Source organism: Pteronotus mesoamericanus, unplaced genomic scaffold (assembly GCF_021234165.1).
Source record: "Pteronotus mesoamericanus isolate MK-2021 breed Mesoamerican mustached bat unplaced genomic scaffold, CSHL_Meso_final contig_74, whole genome shotgun sequence".
In the NCBI taxonomy this organism is placed as follows: Eukaryota; Metazoa; Chordata; class Mammalia; order Chiroptera; family Mormoopidae; genus Pteronotus; species Pteronotus mesoamericanus.
In genome coordinates this window covers 35,554,480-35,576,029 of record NW_026555247.1, presented here as the reverse complement: position 1 = coordinate 35,576,029, position 21,550 = coordinate 35,554,480, and the positions used below count along the sequence as shown (strand labels likewise).

General features: G+C 48.2%; 1 protein-coding gene across 2 annotated transcripts in view; it reads left to right on the top strand.

The window, feature by feature from the left end:
- Nucleotides 1–3,070: 3,070 nt before the first annotated feature.
- The window catches only part of RNF152 (ring finger protein 152), a 65,756-nt gene continuing 47,276 nt past the window's right edge, over nt 3,071–21,550 (top strand). Inside the window, exons 1-2 of one of the 2 annotated variants that reach the window (XM_054583753.1) lie at nt 3,071–3,178; nt 4,438–4,561. The gene's annotated coding sequence lies outside the window, so the exon portion shown is untranslated. Of the gene's footprint in view, nt 3,183–4,437; nt 4,562–21,550 lie in introns of both variants that reach the window. The other variant, XM_054583752.1, reaches the window with a different exon arrangement.

Below are 21,550 nucleotides of genomic sequence, written 5' to 3'. Positions count from 1 at the left end.
TCAGAAAGACAGGAAAAGCCACGGAAGAGATGTAGACTTTTTTTCTTTTTTATGGAAGAGTCACCCCCAATTGAAGGGCTGTCTTGGGTATTATGGGGTCATCTTTATCTCAGCCCCATCCAGGTCCTGGAAGATTTAAGGCCTCAGCACAATAAACATTTATCGGGTACCTGTGCTCTCTGCTGAGGGTACAGAGATAAGAACTCAGCCCTGTCTTGATTTAAGCAGCTTTAATTCCACCTCAGGTGACTAAGCATGAATCAATATTATTGGTCTGACTGACCACTATCTGACAGACCCAGTTCCAGTATCTTGACCTTTGCCCTTGGAGAAATATCAACATACCCCATTTTATTGCGCATGGTTTTTATTGTGCTTCGCAGATATTGCGCTTTTACAATCTGAAGGCAAGTCCCTCACCAGAAAAAGAGGACACCTTGTTCCTTTGTGGTGGTCTGGAATCAAACCCATGATATCTCTGGGGTCTGCCTCTTCACACCCCACTGTACCCTGTTAAAAGGAAGTCTTCTCTATTGACTGGCATGGCTTGTTCCCACCCCTCCTTCCGCTTTCTGCTCTAAAGTCATGTCCTTGACCGTGGAGCTAAAATGTCTGTCCTCTTGCAATGAAGACTTCATAACCCCCTTGTCTTTTTCACCCTTCGACACAATGTATTTTACTTATTTATGATACTGTGTATTCTCTGCTTCCTCCATTAGACTATCAATTCTGTGAGGGCAGGAATTTGGGTCTATTTTCTTCTCTATCCTAACCCTGGGGCCCGGTTCTCAGGACAGTCTGAACTCAAGGAATATTTGTTGAATGAATTCATGAATATCTGTCTGTCCCTTATCTTGTTCCCCAATGCTGGGCGCCACCCTGATACTCTGCTTTATCAAGACTTGGAACACTGCCTTGATCCTATCTCACCCCCAGGCATAGGCGGAGCCTCAGTCTGGAGTGGGTTTCTGGAAGCTTTGAGCTTGCAGCTCCGAACACTGCCTGGTCGCAGTTGCCTTGTTCCTGGAACTGTCTCACTTCAGAATCTGTTTCCACCGACATGTTGTTGCCTGTTCCTCCCCTGCCTCAGACGGTTGCTGCCTGCTTGGCGCTGGCCCCCAGCTAGCCTTGAGAACTGGCTTATCCCAGTCTGCCCCAGTTAATTAACCTTCTCTGTGTGACAGCTTGACAAGACTGGACAGAAGGCAGAACACCCATGATGCTATGTGAATTAAAACACCAGCCACTGGGAATCGATTCCCCAGGATGGGACGTTTACCCCGCACCGTGCCGAATGCGTGAATCCTAAAGGGCTCTGAAAACGGCTGAAAAAAGTTTAAACATTTTGAAATCATTACTGATCCCTGAAATTAGCTTCTTAAAATGAATCTTTGAAGTCCCTCTTGTATAACCATAGTATTTCTGGGCTAAATTTTCCCAGTAAAATCTTGGGTTGTTGTAACTCAGCATCCTCGTCCAAGCTCCCAGCCAACATCAGAGTTTTCAATACTCTCATTGGGAAAAAAAAAAAAAAGGTTTTTTCTGCCCAAAGTGGACGTTGAAAATACTCTTGAAGCCTTCATGCCAAGACCCCTTAGGCTTTCAGAACACACATAAAACTTTCACTCCTGCCAGGTGTACAGTAGAAGCTGTAACTTCAGGGAACACAGGCACACGGATCAGCCAGGCGAACTGTGTAGCTGGGGTCCTAGAGAGGACGGACAGTCATCAAGCTTCCTCTGGCTCTCGCCGACTGGTTTCTGGACGTGTCTGGAAACAGTACTAACAGGTTTTATTCGAGGGACAGGACCGGGACGGTCAGCTGAGCCGAGCACGTTAGGAATGTCAGTAGGTCAGAGCCCCTTTTGGTTCGCAGGGTTTCCTTTTCATCCTCTTGGCAGAAGCGCTTCAGCGAGCCGCGGGGAGAGGTTAGAATGGCAGTTCTTTCCTTTCAGGCCGGACCCGAGGACCTGGAGACAGGCAGCCCGAAAGGGGCTTGGATGGGTGGCTGAAGGGCCACTCTGCTGAACCTGGCGCTGCAGGCCAGGGAAGCTGGCCGGCTTAACTGTCCCATTTTAAAGTGCTGGGTCTTCATTCTACACAGAAATCCTTTCAAAGGACCGCAGAACATGGAAACCATCTTCTACCCGCGACCTCTCTGCTCCATTCTCCTATTTTACAATTAATGCCAGAGGGAAGAGACCATGCCTTTGGATTTTCTTGAGGAAAACTAGATATCTAAGCACGTCCCTACCGTAGGAGTTTGGTTTTATGGTGAACGTTAGGGTGGGCCAGGGGTTCGGTGGTCCCTGCTATCACAGGACCCTCAGGACTTGACCTCCCTGCTCCCCGTACCCCACCCAAGGGAACCAAAGGGCAGGGGATGCATCGGGCCTCCAGTCCACGAAAACAGGACTCGCCCTGGCTGGACTACATGAACTTTAAGGGTCAGCCAACAAGTAGCCTCGGTGACGTGCGCCCAGGCAGTTTCTGGAATGGAGACGATCCCAACTCCTCCCTCGCTCGTCCCCTGGTCGGGAGCTGCAGACTGGTTCCTGCCGGCCTCGGTCCCCTCCGCCCCGCCTTTCAGCCGGCTGAGTTCGGCCTCTTTTCACACCTGATTTCAGCTCAGGTCCCACCTGTGCGCAGAAAAGACTACGTCGAGGTCCCCGCTGAGGTTGGGCCCTTCGGGGCAAAGCCGAGGGAGGGCACGAGGGAGGGTGGGCTGCTCCTCACGGGAGGAGGGGGGGTGGAGGTGGTCTGCGATTCCAGACAGACAAACGGACGTCCCGGACTAGTGGGGGGGGTGGGGGTTGTTAGCTGGAGGAGGTGGAGCCACCGGGGAAGGGCGGTGCCGTGGGGAGCAGGGCCCTGCCTCCCGCCCCCACCCCCCTCGGTGCCTCAGTCTGGGCGGTGACACAAAAAGCTCCCGCTCGCTGCCTGCTGCGGGCAGTGTCCGAAGGGAGCGCGAGGGTGGCAGGGCAGGTGGGGCGCCTCCCCAAGGGCGGGGCAGGGAGCTGGGGCTGCAGACGCGGTCACCGCGCTCCCAGCTCTTGTCCGCACCGCGCCGCACGCACCTCTGGCCGAACTGGTGGCTGGCGGGCGTGGCGGGACCACCCGGCGATACTGTCGCCGCCACCCCTTCTGTAGGGAGCGCCCGAGCCTGCCGCCGAGAGAGGTCGGTGAGTTTCGGTTTGTTTCTTTGCTCTGCCCCTCCTGAGTCGGGGGCTCCCTGGAATGTCAGCGCCCCCAAGGCGGCTGCACCCGGAGCAGGGAAGCAGAAGGCGGGGAGCCGCCACCTGGTGTGTTGGTGGTATCTTTTGGCCAGTGGATGGGGGGTGGCAGGGCCTCAGGGGTTTCAGGGAGGGGAGCGCAGGGTGAGGGGCGAGGGGAGGTGGTCCCTGGAGTTGCGTTTGTCCGGTGCGCTAGTGGAGTTGGGTTGTCGGAGGGAGCTGGGGAAGGAAGGGGGTGGGTTTATGGTGGGGAACCGCGCTGTTGGCGGCCCTGCTGAGTCCTCGGATGCCCCCTGGAGCTCCGGTCCGAAGGAGCTGTCTCTTGCCCGCGCCGCGCGCGCGCGCCCCTAGGGGAGCACGTGCATGCACGCGCGTCCCAGCTGCGCCCCCACCCCGCACACACTGGAGTAGGTCCTCTCGCTAGCCCCTTGTTGAGTGCCTTCCCCACCCGCAGAAGTTGCCCTTGCGCGCCCCTCTGTGGCCCCGTGGCCCTTCCTGGGAGGAGGGCGCAGTGGCGTGCCAGATTAGGGGCGGGGGGTGCTTTGCGCGGACCCACGCGCCTGGGGCTCTGGCTCCTGGAAGGGCAGCAGCAGGACAAAGCAGGCTGGACCAGTGGGACGCCGCTCGATAAGCAGTGCCCCCCCCCCCCCCCGCGTCCCACCTAGGGTGGGGAGGGGGTGGGAGCGGGGAGCGCGGCATGGTTTTGGGAAGAGTAGAGAAATCGACAAAACAGTGACAGTGACTTAATGAGGTGGCAGACGGCGTGAAGGAAAGAAGGATGCTAACGAATGCAGCGCTGGTGTGACTGTCTGGCCGGGGGACTGGGCGCCCCGCATTCCCACCTAACCAGGCGTACCTGGTATATTTTGCCAGTGTGTATTTGCCCCAAGATGTTATTCTCCGCTTTCTTGTATTTCTTTCGTATTTCTTCCTTGAGGGATTACAGTTGCTAGCAAAAGCGCTACCACCAGAGGAGAACTTGGGGGCGGGGGAGACTGCAGAGGAGTGGCGGGAGGTGGTTGTGTCTCCGGTAGAGACAATTAGGAAGCGTTCCGCCCCCTCCGCGGCCCGCCAGCCCTCCACACCTCCGCCACCTCCCCCCACCCGCTCAGTGCACCGGCTCCACCGCCGCTGGCCGGGAGGATGCTCGGATGTCTTTCTCTGCTGCGCGTATCTAACCCTTACTGCATGTGTTTCACTGCAGGCTGAACACAGCTCAGACTCGATTGTGCTTCCTGCTTGTCAGCCTCTTGCCTCCCAAACGCATACCATTTCCACTTGATGTCATCACGCAGAAGAGGGTGAAAGGCACTCGATGACAGATTCAGGTAACCCCCAATAATCTGGGTAGCCGCCTGGGTGTCTCTGGGTCATTTGGGCCAACGGTGTTCACGCGGGGCCGTTGGAGTGGGTTCTGCATCGCACCATTCCGCTGCCCTCTGCGGGGAGGAGTGGGGCTGCTGGAGAGCAATCGCGGACGACTTGAAATCTTCCTTCTGAGGAAGGCATCGAGGGCAGGCAGGGAGCGTGTGGGGCTGTGTGCATTCCGCCTGGTTTCCTATGATGAGAATAGGCAGTTGTATCTGAACATGGGATTTGGATATATACCTGCTTTCTTATCTGTAGTAACATATTTTAGCTTCAGTGGGATAGCGTTTGTGGAAAAGGTATCATAGTATGGCTGATTATAAATTTGACCAGCGCTCAAATGGGGCACAGGTCAAATATAGTGACTTTCTTATGAAATAATGTCTCTCCCCCATCCCTTCCTTGTGATAGTGTTTGCAGTACCAATGTGTCAGCGATAAGTTAGTGGGAGGTGGAAGGGAGGGCTGTTAGGGGAGCAGAAAGAACAGAAACAGAGCGTTAGTTAAGTTTCCATTTATAAAGCCGTGAACCATTAGGCTCTCAGTCTGCATTTTATCTTTAGGTTGTTGGTCCTTTTCCAGAAACTCTGGCCTGTTCTTTTCTTTCCAAGGATAGTTCTGTTTTGATGTCAGTTTAACCAGATCTGGGGTTATCTTGATAGAGCTCAATGAAAACGTAACCTTCAGACGTAAGAGGACACCTTGGCCTTGGCATTGTCTCCTAGAGGGCAGAGTCCTGGCGCCCTGCACAAGTAGCAGAGGATAGGAACGGCTATGGGAATGGACTCGGGGTTTGTTTTGGAGGAAGGAGGGATTGCTGAGGACCAAAGGCTGCTGGTTACGGGTGCTGTAGCCTGCTCTGCAGCAGTAGCCCCAGCAGGTTACCAGTGGCAGCCTCTCTCCTCACCGGTCCCCACCCTCCAAGTCCCTTAGAAAAATAAAATAAAATAACTTGAAAGATTTGTCACTCACCTCCAGGGTAGTTTTGTTTTGAAAGATGACTTTAAAAAATATAAATGACACTGGCATTCACCCTTGCACTCTAAGCATGCAGGAAGCACCGGGATAAGTAGGTGAGCTATCTGGTTCCAGCCAAAACAAAGGCCAAGGCTTTACAAAGATCCGATTTGTAATGGTGTTAGGATAGAGGTATTTTGACAAGTAATTTTTATGTCAGCAATAATGCAGGGTGTGTGCTGTGTTCCTGCTAGAAGAAAAACCACGTGATGGGGTAAGAGGGAGTGTAACAATGCAATAGAAACAAAGGGTGTGGTGGTTTTTTTTTTTTTTTTTTTAGGTAGAAAAAAAAAATAACCTCACACAATTCCACTTGGGAAAACAGCTGCCTGCACATGTAAATGCTTGTCCAGGAACAAAGATAGCCATAGTGCAGTGTTAGGTTTCACTGTGGTTTTTAATTGTGTATGGTAATAAATCATAATCAAGTATTATATTGATGTTCAATTTTGTTTTTTTGTAGGTGGTGGCACCCCCACCCCCAGATGTCTGCAATAGTGTATTTAGCTCTAGGTTGGGGCAGCCCTAGAGGTTATTCGAACGTTTTTCCAACAGAGCTCTCTCTACAATGTTCATTTAATTCATTCTACAGATGTTTATCAAGCACCTGATGGATAATGGGCTTTGGGATAAGCGCCAGGGGGTTGAGGTGGGGTGAGGAGAGGTACCAACGACCCACCTTCAGGGAGCTTACAGGGCAATGGAGAAATGAGGACCTGATTCTAATTAAGTTCCCTGGAAGCTAGAAAGAGTAACAGAGTAGTATTAGACTTGTGAGGAGGGAGCATGTGACCATTCAGCCTTTGCTTGAATGCCTCTTTCACTGAGGAGCTCACTACTTTGTAAATGACTGGACCTGTTGTTAGAAGGTGACCTTTTCTTTCTAGCCTTTAAACTCTTCTGCTGAATTTCACGAATGGTTGGATATCACCGTTGTTGAAAGGTCATTCTGTTTTCATTCCTTACTCCTTCAGAGTTGTCTTTCTGTTGGCATCCTCTGCATTTCAAGCGTTTTTTTTTTTAAGATTTTATTTATTTATATTTGGAGAAAGGGGAAGGGAGGGAGAAAAATGTCAATATGAGAGAGAAACATCAGTCAATTGCTCTCCTCTGTGCCCCAGCCAGGGACCAGCCTGCAGCCCAGGCACGTGCTCTGACCAGGAATCTAACCTTTGACCTTTCTCTTGGTGCGATGATGACGCTCGACCCACTGAGCCAACACCCACGGAGCCACACCGGTCAGGGCACACATTCCAAGGTTTTATTCAGTCCCTACTGCACTTAAATTTTGAAACAAATTCTGCTTTTCTGTATAATGTGATTTAGAAAACAAATGGGGGGGAACTTTGCAGGTTTCTCTTTTTTAAACAGTAATGTATCAGCAAGGTCGGTTAGGTTGTTCTGCGGTAGTTCACGACCGCCCAATCTCAGTGGCTGAGTGCAGATTCTTGCCCGTGCTGTGTGTCCAGCGTGGGCAGCAGGTGGTCCCTGCTCATTGTGGCCACTCAAGGACCCGAACTGATGGACCTGTGGTCTCGAGTGCGCTTGCAGGATCGCTGCAGCATTGGAAAGGAACCCGAGGTCTTGTTTTAACCTTGACATGATCTGACCCAGAAGGGACTTAACACTGCTTCGGCCAGGACTAGTCCTGTGACCCCACTGAGCCACAGGTGAATATTTCTTGTACCGAAAAGGGAGAGTGGGATATAGGGGAGCAACACGACCGACTTTTCCAGCTGACGTGGCCTAGACGAGGTTATAAAGTGTGTACCTACCAGGCCTCGCTCAGCGCTTTGCAGGTATTGGGCACCGCTCAAGTATCGACTGAATGAATGAATGACACATATCTTAAAGAATCTGGTTCCACCGCAACCTAATCTGACTGTAGCCTGGTAATCAAGTGAAAAATTATAATTTTCTCTTTCAAGTAGTTGTTTATTCTGAAGTGCTTGGCCAGGAGGTATTTCCATGGCTGGTCTCAGGAAGTTCGGTGCTTAGCATTACGTGACAGACGTCTTCCCTATTGACTTTCTCTCCCTCCCCATCTGCCTCTTCTCTAAGGCTTCCTGAGTGTGTCTGGCACAGCTCGGGGTAGAAAAAGTGGCAAAGGGCCTGGTTGTCACCCAGGATGTGGCCTCGCCCGACAAAGACTGCAGGGCAGCAGGTAGGACCTAGAACAGGCAGGAATGTGTGTAGGGTGGCCTTGGGTCACCCTCTCGTTACTTTGATGCTTAGAAAGAGCCATTTGGGTGAGAGCTTTTTTGGGTCACAGGACTAAGGACCCCAGTGAGTTCAGCGTACTCCGTCAGCAGCCATGGTGACCGACGGCGGTAAATTGGAAGACCTCCCTTCCCTCCGTCTCCCTACAAACTGTTGGGTGCTGTGATATAGGCATCACAAAGAGCTGTGGCTCAAGCTGTTGGTGGCTTGTAGAGCGATTTTGCTGTGGGACGTGCTGGTCACTGCAACATCTTTGTTCATGTTGTGAAAAATACATGCATGGATAAGAACTTTTTGGATTTTGATGAGCACTTTTAGCATGCGCATGGAATTTAACGGAATAGTGTTGCTTCCGACTCAATAATCTCGTCGAAGTCATCTTTATAGCGACAGCTCAGTGTAGGCGGGTGACATGGTGAACTGGCTGTTCGTTACTGAGACACAGTGAGTAGAGGACATGAGTGTTGGCCCAAGAATGCGGGGGCTGCCCTCTGGTCCAGGGTCCCTTGAGTGAGTGACAAAAGGTTGCAACCCAAAAGGTTCTGAAGTGGGAGCTGAGCAGCCCAGCAACCAGCAGAGGGAACCAGACAGAGCCTTGACCCCCAAGAACCAGTGCAGGGTTGGGCTGAGAGCCAGGCCTGGGCTGAGAGGGAAAATTAAGCCCTGAGGGACTTGTCTTGAAATATATTTGGGAAGCTCCAAAATATATTTCTATATTTTGGTTGGCCTCTGACTCCCCACCACTTTAATTTCATAATGAAGCCAGCGTCCAGGTAGTCAGACTTATTGGAGGGACTGTGGTTCCTGGAACTACCGATGTAAGGTCAAAGGTCGCAGAAGCCAGAAGGGAGGAAGGCGTTGGTTCTCCTGCTCCTTCCCTCCCGGCTCAGGGAGCCATGCTGTGTGTTCCAGGAGTCGGCCTCTGGGATTGAAATCACGATTTGGATAAAATGAAGGACTTGTTTGATCTTTAAGGTTTTCTACTTCTGGTTGACTTAGCGTCATTTGTAAGAGTTAAAGAGGAAGGCCTCAAGTGGCATATGTGCGACTGGCGTTTCCTTTGGGTGGGTCTCAGCCTGCCATTTCCTGGCCTAGGCCCTGTCTGGCCGCTGGGGCCGGGAGGCCTTCCTTGTGGAGCTGTGGGGGCTGCCTGCACTCTGCTGGGAGGCACAGGGAGAAGGGGCCTTTTTTGCCGCTTGATTTGGTAACTCCTGCATGGGTTACACTCATTGTGGATGTTCTTGCAGGAAAAAACTTTTTCTCACATACGGGGGCTTCCGGGGTATCAGACCTTCACACACGGCAGGGACGGAAGTCCAGGCATGCCCAGGTGGGGCACAGTCCTGACAGACTGGAAGCACAGGCGCTGTGTCCCGTGTCTCTCTTGCCGCTTGCTCCTCTCCGCCCCCATCCTGCTCGCACCCACCAAGCAAATGTAACTTCACTGGCTGACTTCCCATTCATCAATCCAGATGCTCCCCCTCGATGCACTCCTCCCCGAGCCTCTGTAAGAACTGATGAGTTTCTAGTAAAAGCTTCCACAGATACAGTGGAAATAGGGAGCATTATTATTACTGGTATTCTGTTTATGAACAGGTTAACTGTCCCTCCCTAGTGACAGGTCCCACATTTCTTTCTTTTTTTTAAAAATTTATTTATAGAGAGAGGGGAAGGGAGGGAGGAAGAGAGGGAGAGAAACATCAGTGTGTGGTTGCCTCTTGTACACCCTTACTGGGGACCTGGCCCGCAACCCAGGTATGCACCCCGACTGGGAATCGAACCGGTGACCGCTTGGTTCTCAGGCCAGTGCTCAGTCCACTGAGCCACACCAGCCAGGGCAAGTCCCACATTTCCCTTAATTTCTATCCTAGCCGAGAACGTTGTTTCTCTCTGGGCTGTTAGTGTGGGTGCCCTTAACCTCCTGGCTTTCCCACCACCAATTCTTATTACAAAATATCCGCACATGTAGGTTAGTAGGCTGTTTTCATTGTTCATTCCCTTACTTAATAAGCTTCGGTGGCTTCTGTTTCTTTTTGAGGGGAAGAGGAAGAAGTTTATATTCTTTCCTTTAAAGTTGTCTGCAGCTTGACCTCCAGACTTCCTTTCCAACCTTGACTTTCATTCTGCCTGACTTAAAGACGCCCCACTAGCTGGGACGGTTAACCCACTGTTGCCTCAAAATGCTTTGCGTAGCCTCTTTCTTCAGTTTGGAACATTCTGTGGCCTACAGTGTCCTCTCCCTGTACCTCATCTTTAAAGATGGACTCCATTCTTAACTCTTTTATAAAAGTTAATTCTATCACTTTAGACCTTTCCAGTCCTTCACTCCTCCAGAGTTCTCCACTTGATTTGGCAAAATTGCCTCCATCTTTCATTTCATTCAACATTCATTTCATTCATTGGACAAAGGGCACTTAGCATAGATCGTCTTGTATTAATTATCAGCTAAGATTGACGTGCCTTTTTGTGTCTGTTTAATTGTAAAGAACTGAAACCCACTCAAGCTAAAGGGAGGTGTATTGAAAAGATGTCTCAGGACATCTTTTGTCACCAAGCCACATACTACAAGAGTGGACAGGACTCTTCTAGTCATTGCTTAGCCTGGGGAGAGGCTGAGGGGTACAGTTTCTCCCAAGGGGCCTTTGAACTGGCAGATGTAGAGATCAGGACCAGCAGGATCTCAGTTCCTTTGCAAGATCCTTAAAGATTGGATGAGTTTAGACCTGATTTGTATTTCATCCCTTCCCACCTCGCGCCCCCCCCAATGTTTATACAAAGTAAAAGCTCAGTAAATAATCACTCACAACAGAAATGATAGGTCACTACTATGATAAAGGAATTATAGATGCTTTTACTCTGTCTGTTTAAAGGAAGTTGAGAGACTTAATTTTTAAGAGCTTTACCTACTTGCATGAATAATGATTAAAAATTGAATGAAATTAGAGCTGTCAGGCGACAGTGTGCATATTGATGCTTGAGAGGTGAACAGTCTCACTGGGGATCACCCTTCTAAGAAAATGAATCGTTATTGACAGTCTGTTTTTTCAACTTCCATTTGCCTGCTTCTTCCAAAACAACAACAAAACAAAAACACTCTCTCCTTGGTGGCAAAGAGCAAGCAACCCTGAAACTTTACACCTACCAAGTCACTCTACGATCTCAGGAAGCAGACTGTGCTGTTTGGGTTTGACACCAGAGGGATAACAGTTGCCCACAACTGGCTACCACATCTCCATCCCTAATTAACTAGTGGCCATCAGCGCCTTTGTGATAGACATCTGGTCTACCTCACTTCTTTTTTGGAATACTCATCCACATGCTAGACGTTCTTCTTTAACACTCGGGATGCTTGATCATTATGGATAGTGTTATTATGAAAGAGGAAATGTGTTCAGCTGCTTGGAGAAAATGGCCAGGAATGCATTAACATTAAAATGTTCTCAGCTTGACAAATAGTGAATGGAGCTAAGATAAATGTCCCCCAAACAAAATATTTAGTGTGGTATTCTTTTGCAGTTGTATTGCTCTGGGGTAGGTTTGCAAATTGCTTCCTTGCAGGTTAATATGAGATTAAAAGTGGTTGCAGAGCACTGGATAGATCTCTGTATGTTGAGAGAATTTGTCCCTTTGTTGCCTGAGACCTAAGGATTACCGTCATTTTAAGTGAGTAGCAGCTAATTCAGCCATGTAGATAGAGAACCATTTTTAACTGGGGAACTTGTCGGTCCATTCCTGCTCCACGCTAACACATCAGGATCCATCTATTCACCTGTGGTGGTGGGTAAACTAGCACTTGAAACAGGGAACATCAGTGACTTAGGTATACAATTGTATTTATTACATTTATTTAAATATTGAGCGCCTACTGTTTGCCAGGCATAATTCTACACTATTCTAACCGCAATCCCTGCCTTGCTGTAGCTTAATATGTGAACTTAACTCATAATTAAGTTGCTTTTCTGCTTTTTAGGCAGTGGGAAAGCTAAAAGGCCAGAGAATAAAAGAAATGAATCTGATACTCTCCTCTGTCAATTCTTGATCCCTTACCATATATGCCCACCTTACTTGGTCCTCATTCAGTTGAGCAGTTAAAACATTTTGATTAGATGGGTTGGGTTCCAGTGTGAGCTCTGCCATAGTGACCTTGAGTAAATAAGGTCGGAGGGGGCCTTTTGTTTCTTCACCTGTAAGATGGGAGCAGTCAACCTTGTTGAGTTATTATTGCAAGAGTAAGATCATTCACATAAGGTGTTGCCTTACACATCAGAAACATTACACATACGGCGGCTAGGAGTAACGTCTGCTTCATATCGCAGCTGCCATGCACCAGTCATTGTGCTGGGCTCTGGAAACCTCAGGATAAGTAGTCTTGGTCTAAAAGGAAGAAGCTCTTAAACCAGCTGTGGAGACAACCACATCCAAATAACTACAGCCTTTGGCATTTGTGAGGATTTCTTTCCTGTCATTGTCATTGGAGAGACTTTGTAAAGCTTTCTTGAAATGGCCCAGGGTTGAAAATGATAGGCCTTCTCAGGAGGAGGCCAGAGAAAGCTGGTTCTGAGACAGCCCACAGCCAAAGGGCACCAGGCTCTCCTCTCCTGGGGCTTCACTCGGGACCCCCTGTGAGGGACCTTCCCTGCCTAGGGCCTGGCCTCGGTTTGTTCAGGACTGAGAGGATAGCTGGGTGGAGGGACTTTCCATATTAAAACCTGAATGATCCCAGGAGAACCAGGGGAAATGCGTCGCCCTCCTTAGGGGTCCTGCCCTCGTTCTGTGGTGGTGGTTCGAATCCTGAATCAGGCTTTGTGGGCATTTTACATGGTGAGACATAGAGTCACCCTAAGAGGTGTACCTTTATTTATGAATCTGCTTTTTGGAATGGGGTTATTTTAAGGACGAGAGCTCTTTAATACAGGCAAGACGGGAGACTTGACAACTTAAATGTAAAGTGAATGGGATCTCCAAGGAATTATACTTACTGGTGTTTGCTGTGCTTGGTAGGATTGTGGCACAGGGCCTGGTACACAGCAGGCACTCAATAAATGCTTGTTGAAGGAATGGCGGCATCAGTTTATTCTTCAGAAATAACTTCGAGAGCTGGTTTCAAGTCCAGGCTGCGTTGCTGCTTGTTGTAGGAATTCAGTCTGGGCCCTTCAGTCTGGGCCGTTCGGGAGCTTGTTAGAAAATGCGTGAGCCCGGACCTGCTCTGGTTTTCCTGTTGCCCTCATGTCTGGAGTGTATTTATGGATGAGCTGACGCTCTTCTTGAGTCTTTGTTTTCTTCTTGGTGGAACCACATGATGCCAGCAGATGAGTCGCCTTGTCCTTCGGCAGCTGGGATGCTTCTGGAATGTACCCATGGTACGGGCATGAGCCTGGCATGGACTGCGATGGGGGTGCCTGTGCCCGCAGGCCCGGTGCTTTTCTCCCAAAGATGTGGGAGAGGTTTCCTGTGGAGTCTGTTACAGCCGAGCGGAAAGATCTGCAGCCCTGACTGCGGTTCACTGGTGTTCCTTCTCGCTGAATCTCTAACCTGTGGGACTGATAGTGTGGGGGTTCAGAGCTGGTCACCCCAAAACGTGCTTCCGTGGTTATGTGGGTTGTTTGGAGCTAAGGGCAATTTTAGCTTCAGGCTCTAGAGACTTCTGCCCCTCCTTTTACCTAGAAGAACTTGAATGAGGGGCCTTGACCATAAGAAGAGATTATTTTGTGGTCCACCTAGGCCTCAGGGCAAACTTTCATTTACTAAACATCTGCTCTTAGGGCCTGCAAAGACCCTTTGAAACCCCCAGGGTACAGGGCCTCTTCCCCAGCTCTGGCCCTTTTACGCACCTCAGTCTGTCTTTCCGTCTTTCTGCCTCTGAACCTCTTTTGCATGGGAGGTGGGGCGGGGTGGGCGGAGCATCTCTGACTTTCTCATGTGTGTGTATTAAATTTGGTAATTTTCTGGAGGCAATCTGTCTCTTTGATTATTAGAACAGCCCAAAGAACCTTGAGGCGAGTTTGTTCCAACCCTTTTAATGGCGACTGATAGGACCCTTAGATCAGCCACCTATTTTTCTGGTGTTAAGCTGAATGCCAAATAATATCCTTTGCATTCCGTGTCTTCTTTGGAGTGTCATTGTTCACCTGGGGACGTTAGGTCCGTGCAAGCTGACCTGCAGCAAATTGCCAGAAACACTGAGGAGCTTGCTGGCCGCACTTCTGTGAGTCCGCTGCGCAGCGGGCCTGAAGGCGATTGCTAGACATTCACGTCACCGTTTTGGTTGGATTTCCCTGTAATCATTTTGTATGCCAAGGTGTATTCATTTATGTCCCCAATAAGCCAGATTTCCTCGTGGTCTATGACTTCACCTACAGAAAAGGTAAACAGCTGTTTGTGGAAGGGGAATCTTCTAGGCAAACAATTCATTTAATAAATTACCTCTATTTCTGTGCACAGAATGCTGAACATCAGTCCAAAGAATTAGTGTTTCTTTGCAGAGTGAGTAGTTTACCTATTTTTTCCAATACTGGAGTCAGGTCTATCAAAAATTAATCGTTCACACACCTTGGGTTTATGACAAAATAATAATGGGATTTTTGAGAATTGCATCCCTTGGCGGCGATACTTTCCAATAAGTTCATTGATTTACAGAAAAACATCTTCACTAACAAGTAAAAAGAACATGTCAGATTTGACCCCAGATTTATTTCACCTTATTTGTGGAACCTGCCCGTAGATGTACCAAACCCTCTCTTGAACGTGCTCCTTAGAATAACTTTCTTTTGGGGATCACATCCAGTCTGCCGTGGAAATAGAGAAAAAGCTGCTGTCCAGCCAATTTAGAGCTCCTGGTAAATTAGGAGGGCAGTAACGATCACTTCTGCAGCCTCGTCCTTCCTTCCCTCCGACTTATTGCGAAGGGCAGTGCCGTGAGATTCTGTTACCGCTTTCGGTGAAGGTGAACAGGGTTTCAGTTAGGTGAAACCCTAGAAATGAATGACGGATCGCCTGCAGTTTGGAATTCTCACCCAGCCAGGAGAGGAAGCGATTCCGAACACGCCCACTCCCCTGCGGGATCTGCTGTCTGCTTCCCTCATTTTAACTTCTCCTTTGAGATTCTGACTTGTAAAGAAACAAATTTCTTCCTTTTATGAGGCTTTTTAGTGCTAGGTGACTGGTGTCGTTCGATATAATCTATAGTACTTAATAGCTAAAAACACTTTGTTTTCCCAAAGCTGATCACAGTTAAAATGAGAAAAGTAGAGAGAGAGGGGCCAACCGTTTGAGGAAAGAAGAATGAGTCAAGAGAATAATGGGGGTAAATTATTGCATAGGAATATGGTGTTTTTAAAGTTCAATTTTAGCTTCAAAAATAAAAAACAACTGTGTTTTTACATGGTGATAATGTTGGCTCTGTAATTAAGAACATCTTTGCCCAAAGCAAATTGCAGTTGTTTGATGTCTGATGTTCTACACAGAAGTTTATCAGATATTTTCTTCCCCAAACTGTGTTAGATTCCACAATCTATAACAATTTTGGGGGGTGGAGAGCTAACAAGAGCACAAAGATAATAGTGTTTGTTGTGTGCTTCGGGCGCTGCTCTAAGTGCTCTCAGCACGTTTTCTGGGAGGCAGCTGAGCCTGGAAGGTTAGGTGACTTGCCCAAGGTCACGTGGTGAGTTTCTGGCGGGCTGGGATGTGCATGACCCGGCCCTCTCCATGGTTCACGCTCTCCACACCCTGGGACCCACACTCACAGTGGGGATTAAGAATTGAAAGAGGTGAAAATTTAAACAACAAAAAAAAACACCAAACGGATTCAGTGTAGCATAATTTAAGAGGTCTGACTTCTAAATTGTCTTGTCTTTGGGAACAAAGATGGACGATTTTGGTCAACCACCAAATCAATTTGATGTTGACTTTGAGGCCGCATTGTTTGAAAGAGTCGGTGATGGATTTTGTTGGGGACTTTGCAGTGAGATTTCTGGTTATTACCCGAGCTTTGCCTTACGCTAACAAGTTTCTGTGAAGTCTGGTGGTGTGAAATGTTTCTGGAGGGACCGCTTGACAGAAGGCCGGCGTATGTGGCTGTGTGAGAAATTGGATCTGATGCTGGGAGCTGAAGACGTGCGTGAATACCGGATTTAAAAATATGTTTCAACGAAGCAACCCCTCCTACCCCAGTTACTGCGTTCCTCCGTATTAGAAAGTGGAATAAATCATGTCCTTTCGTTTTGCCTCTGCTATGTTCATGCAGTTCCCTTTCCCTGAAACGGGCCCCTCCCCACTCCTCCCCGCCCCCAGCACCAAACAAAAATGAAAACTAACTATAACCTTCATACCATCTTGATGGAAGCTTTAAGTATAGTCTTCCTTCAAGATTTCCTTGCCCTTTGACCTCTCCAGTGGGTGGTCCCCAGCTCTCTTAGGCAGACTTAGTTTTCCTTCCATTTGTTCTTTTTAATCCCTCTTACCCCTGTGTATGGTGACTCGGTCTATGATTGCTCCCCTGCTCCACTGCGACACTTTTGTCTGTAGGGACCTTGTTTTGTTTAGGAGTTTGGATGAATGAATGGAGGAATAAAGAAGCAAATGAATGAAGAAACTACAGATGATGCGGGTTTGTTGTGATTAATTGGAGTGTGTGTTATAGGAAAATGGTGGTAGACCGCAGCGGTGACGTGCTGTGTCATTGTGGAGTCTGGCTGAGTGTTTACGAATGTCAACATGGCTGGCATTTGGGGCCACATAATTTTTTTGTCCTAGGGAAACTGTAGGGTAGTCTCAGTGGGGTGTCTAGTAGCATCCCTGGGCTCACTCTACTCACTTGATGCCAGTGGCCCAGTTGTCACAATCAGAGGTGTCAGCAGACATTGCCAAATGTCCCCAAGAGTCAAAATGACCCCCTAGTTGACTATCACTGTCCTCAACTACGTTCTGCGTCTAGATGGGACCCCAGGACTGGTTCTCGCCAACAGGACGTGTGTAGAGATGAGAGGCAGATAAGAGGGGGGTGCCTTTTCCACACTTGCTTGCCGTCTGGTCTGCTGGGCCGCTTGCAGGGGTGCAGCAGCGAGGCCTGAAGTCCTCGGGAATGGCGGAGCCACAGGATGGACGGAATCTGGGTCCCGAAGGACCGTGTGGAGCAGAGCCTCCCTGCCAAGCCGCCCTGGAATGCAGTGTGAAGAAGAAATTAAACTATTACTGCGTTAGACCAGTGAGATTCCGGGGTGTTTATTTCGGCAGTCAGTCTACCTTGCCTATCCTCCCCCGCTCGGGGTGAAGAGACCTTACTGAGGGAGCCAGGTTAGCGTTCCATAGTGAATGACAACAGAGATTCCAACCTTGGAAACAGATTTTTGTGGGGTTTTTTTTGTTTGTTTGTTCTTGTGTAGGATCAGTCTTATTGCCATAATATTTATAATTTCTATTTTTATCAGAAAATAAGATGATAGCCCTGGCCAGTGTGGCTCAGTTGGCTGTAGTGTTGCCCTGTAAACCTAAAGGTTATGGGTTCAATTCCCGGCCTCAGCACATGTCTGGGTTACGAGTTCAGTCCCCAGTTGGGGCCCATGTGAGGGGTGGCCAATCAATGTTTCTTACATTAATGTTTCTTTCCCTCTCTCTCCCTCCCTTCTCCTCTCTCCAAAATCGATGGGCATATCCTTGGGTGAGAATTAAAAAAAAAAAAAAAGATGATGATAAATGTGAATTTGTTATTCTACCACTCTAATCATTCTGACATGTGAATAATGAACAGTTTTGAGCTATAAATAATTTTAGTAAAAAGCAATAAAGCATCAAGTGTCCTAGCAGTTTTCATTTTACTGTGTATGGCTATGTACCTGCAACACAGGTTGAAGTTGAGATACTTGTGGGAATTTATATGTAATGCGTTCTAACAATTGTGAGGGAAGATGACAGATGTTGCTACCCTCCAGGCACAGCTGTTCCCACAACATTAATAAACAAATCACTGTATGATATGATGGGCTTTGAAAGGGGCTCATATATGCTTAGTGCAGCCGAATGTTGTGGATTAGTGTCCTTTAAAAGGCTGAACTGAAAACCTTGCTTATCAGACTCAATCCAGTGCGCAGTTCTAGATTCTTTGGCAGCAATTAATTCTATTTGTGGTTGTGTCTGTGCAGAGCCGCTGACCGAAATGCGTAGGTCAGCCGGCTCCTTTTGGCACCCTTCTGGAGGACAACGGCGGGTTGTTTGTGCAAACAATGGCTGTTTGTGGGCCAGCCCTCCATGGCCGAAAGCTTTGTGTTGGATTCAGTGGTCCTGGAGCCTGCTCCGCTTTCACAGCATTCAATTCATTGCACTTCAGTGCTCGAAGAGCCTCCTCTAGGTGAATTTCACCCTACCTGTCAGTCAGAGGATCCCTGTCAGGAAATAGAGCAAATCTGGTTTGACGATTTTAAGATGGCAAAGTCTTTCTAGTAAAAACCCTGCTGGGCATTTGAACTGCCAAGTGTCTGCTTCTTGTGTTTTTTTTTTTCCCATAGAAAACATTTTTGCAATGATAATAAGACTAGCTCACCTGGATGGCACTAATTGTGTGCCAGGCTCTAAGTGTTTTGCATACAGTATGTGCATAATTCTCACACAATCTAATGGGGAAGGTACTATTACTATCTCTAGCTTAATTTATGCACCAGAAATTGAGGTACGGAGAAACTAATTGACTTGCTCAAGGTCACGGCATGAGTAAATGTTGGGGCTGGGATTAGAACCCAGCCTCGAATGACTCCAGGGTTGATGTTAGAAGCCATTGCAAAATGCTACCTCAGATATTTTTGTTTTGTTAAGGAGATTCATTTTCTCTGAGATGTCTTATATTTTCATAACATGAGTTAACATCTATATATGATGAGTAAAGAGAGTTATTGATAGCTCTATCCTCAAGCCTCAGTTGGCTGGGGAAAGACCACTCCCTGCTAGAGGTTTTAGAATGGCTTCCTGGAAGAGGAGCATCTGACCATGGCCTTCAGGGAAGGCAGTCACCTGGACGTGTGGTCAGGTAGAGTGGCATTCCAGCAGGAGCTAGGTGGTGGGGGAGGGTGGATCTTATCTTCTGGATGACGAATGTTACATTATGCCTGAGTCACAGAGCTGTGAGCCAGACTCGTAGGAAAAGGATTGGGAAGGTTGGTGGGAACAGAGACTTTGGACTTGTTTGGTAGGAAGCCATTGAGGGTCTGGGGGATAAGAAGGGGTATGACGCTGTGCGTTCAGAAGTCTAATCTGGCAGTGGTCCATACGGATTGGAGCAGGAAAGGACAAAGGTGCAGAGACCAGTTGAGGCCTGGGTGACAGATATGGTGGGGACTGAACCTCAGGGGAGGGCGACGGGAATGGAGAGGATGCATGAATGGAAGACACACTTTAGAGACTGATTAAATAAAAGTGGGGAGGTAAACAGGCTTTCAGGTCGGAAGTACTGGGTGAATAAAGGCCGCAAATACAAAACTGCATGGGAAAGACCAGATTTGGGAGAAATCAAGAGTTCATGTTGGAAGTGGCAGTTAGTAGACAGGCAGAAGCTGTACCTTCGAGAGGAATCCACATCCAGATGGTCATTAGGAGTCTGTGGTTGAACCAGGCTGCCAAGTTGGGGAGAGAGGCAGCCTGCAGGGACCTGGCTGTGGAAGGACCTGGCCGAATGGGTGGCGGGCACAGGAAAACCTGACTCCCGGGCAGAGGGCGTCCATTTGTTGGAAACTGAAAGCGATGTGTGACTTCATGCTATGCTGTAGCTTAGTTCACATATATTATCCCCCAATGAGTTTTGACTTCTCCTGGATTTAAAATACTTAAAATGTTTTACAGACCGTGAGTGAGGGGTATTCCATATGGAACCCTGCCTGGAATTTGGGAATCTGGATGGAAGACCCTCTGCCCCTCTGATCTGTCTGCTGTTGGGTTGGCCCAAAAGTCTCTTTAGTTTTTTCTGTAAAATAAAAGACACAGTGTTCATTTTCACCAATAACTGTATTGATTTGGATATTTTGAGTATGTCGGCTATCTCTTGCATGGTATAATGTTGATGTTCTCAATTAATGTATCGATTGGATCACTATCAACTTCAACCGGTCGATCCAACCGTGGAGCATCATCCGGCGAGAAATCTCCATCACTAAATTTCTCAAACCACTTTTGACATATTCAATCAGTCACAGCACCTTCTTCATTCACTGCATAAATCTTTTTTGGTGTTTTTACCTTTCTTGAAATAATACATCATAATATGCCGAAAATGTTGCGTATTTTCTTCCATCTTCACTGTTAAAATGGCTACACAAAAATTCACCAATTTTGATAAGTTTTTTAAATGCATGCTGATATGACAGCTGTCACAATACAATCTAACAATTGTTTCGAAGCACTCCTAGAGCCAGCTTATGTAAAAAAACAAACACACTTTTTGGCCAGTCCAGTACCTCTCAGCCCCTCAATATGCTGCGGACTCACCAGTCTTCCCCTTCTTGCCTCCTTTAGGATGCCTGCCTCTTCTTTCTTCCTCTGTCCTTCTATTCAGATCCCAACTCTTCCTTTAATATCCCACTCGAATTCTCTCTCTGAATCCCAGATGCTTGCACCTGATGGTGGCCTTGGCTTCCACCCACACCTCGCAGCTCTTAGTCCTGGGGGAGGCCAGCTGCTGACCATAACAGATGCAGATCCTCGAGGGCTGTGCCCGCCTCCTGCGTCTTTGCATCCCGGGTACCCCATGTATATTTTTCTCACCAGTCAGTGGAGTTATGAACTGTTATGTGTCTAACCAGTTCTTCATCACCTGAAAGACTGCAGTGACCCTCTACTGTTTTAATGTCCCCACATTACTTGGGTTATGGTACCTTCATGCTACTGGTTGGTTAAGGTCTGTATCATCAGGAATTTTTCTTTTCTCTGGGGGTGCAACATCTTGGCAGCTGAATCTCGTACCTGCCATCAGAAGTATCATATTCTGGGTACCACCATTGGCTTAGCTTATACTTGTCTACTGTTCAACAGACACTGACTCTCTTGGCTGAGCCTTCTCTTTTATCAGTTGATGCGTAGGCCATGGCAATGAGGAGGTCAGATTGGGGCAAATTACCCTGAGTTTTTGCCTTTGGTTTCCTGTAAGATGTTGGGTAAGTTTTCAGGAACCAAAATACACTCCAAGGCCAAGTGGGTCAAACAGCGGTAGACGCTCAAAATTAGTTTTGCTATTTCTGAAATGAATCAGACAACATGCACGGAGTACGGCGTGAGGAATGGCTGTGAACAGACAGAATGAGATGATGCTCATTAAGACAGGTCATGGGGAACACACCCTGCGAGTGCAGTGGCTCTTGCGTCCTCTCGTGAGGTCGTTGGGCAATGCCGCCGCAGCTCCGTCAGCCTCCCAAAGCTGCTAGTCCACAGGTAGTGCCGGTGAGGTAGAACCTGCTGTCCTGCACCCTGGCCTGTTCCAGCCTCTCAGAGAATGAGCCTGCTGTTCTCAGGTTTTGGAGAAAGAACTCTTACGCATTCAGAGGACGTGTTAGGTCGACTGCTGTTCATAACTGACTTTCGAATAATCAGGGGTTTAGTCTGTTGGCAGGACAAGGAGCGCATGGTACTGGCAGCCCCGCCACTGAAGGATTGGAGGCCTACCCATTTCGAAGGGTGACATGGCAAACTTCTGAGTAGAATTTTAAAAATGGAATAGCTTTGAATTGAGTTCGTAAGTTA